We start from the raw sequence: 586 nt of genomic DNA, 5'->3' as shown, positions 1-586 counted from the left end.
TCATGTAAAACCTATACACTGAAGAGGTTCAACTAATCATCGTTGTTCATTCAATCATTGTCTCTTAGAATTTACTGGATAGGTACTTGAGAAACTTTCTCACTTTAACCTTCATCCTTGTACTATCTGAAACTCAGAAAATAAATGAGTAATTCTCTCTTGACAAACAGAATGAACAATATAGTTCACTACAAAACCACTACACGTCAAGAATAGTTGGTTCATCATTTAGATTGCAAAACATTAGCACATTTGAATCAAACATCAAGGCCAAATCATGAAAAATAACTCTGGCTTAGACATGATAAATATAATTTACCAAACCACTTTCTCTACATCATGATAATGAGATTGATGCGTACCTTTATTAGTTCATCGGCATACTGCCTAGAACCATTCTGCTTATCACATTATCTTGTACTTATTTCTTGGCTTAGAGACACATATACATCTTTATCTCAATTAACAACATGCATGTGAAGTTAACAACTTATGATCATTCTAGCAAATGAACTCTATCAATTCGAACCATAGTAACATCACACATGCATCAAGAAGTTCAACTCACATGCCAAGAAAAACTTAA

This window comes from Chenopodium album, chromosome 1, assembly GCF_948465745.1.
Source record: "Chenopodium album chromosome 1, dcCheAlbu1.1, whole genome shotgun sequence".
NCBI lineage: Eukaryota > Viridiplantae > Streptophyta > Magnoliopsida > Caryophyllales > Amaranthaceae > Chenopodium > Chenopodium album.
Note: the sequence above shows the minus strand (reverse complement) of the source record.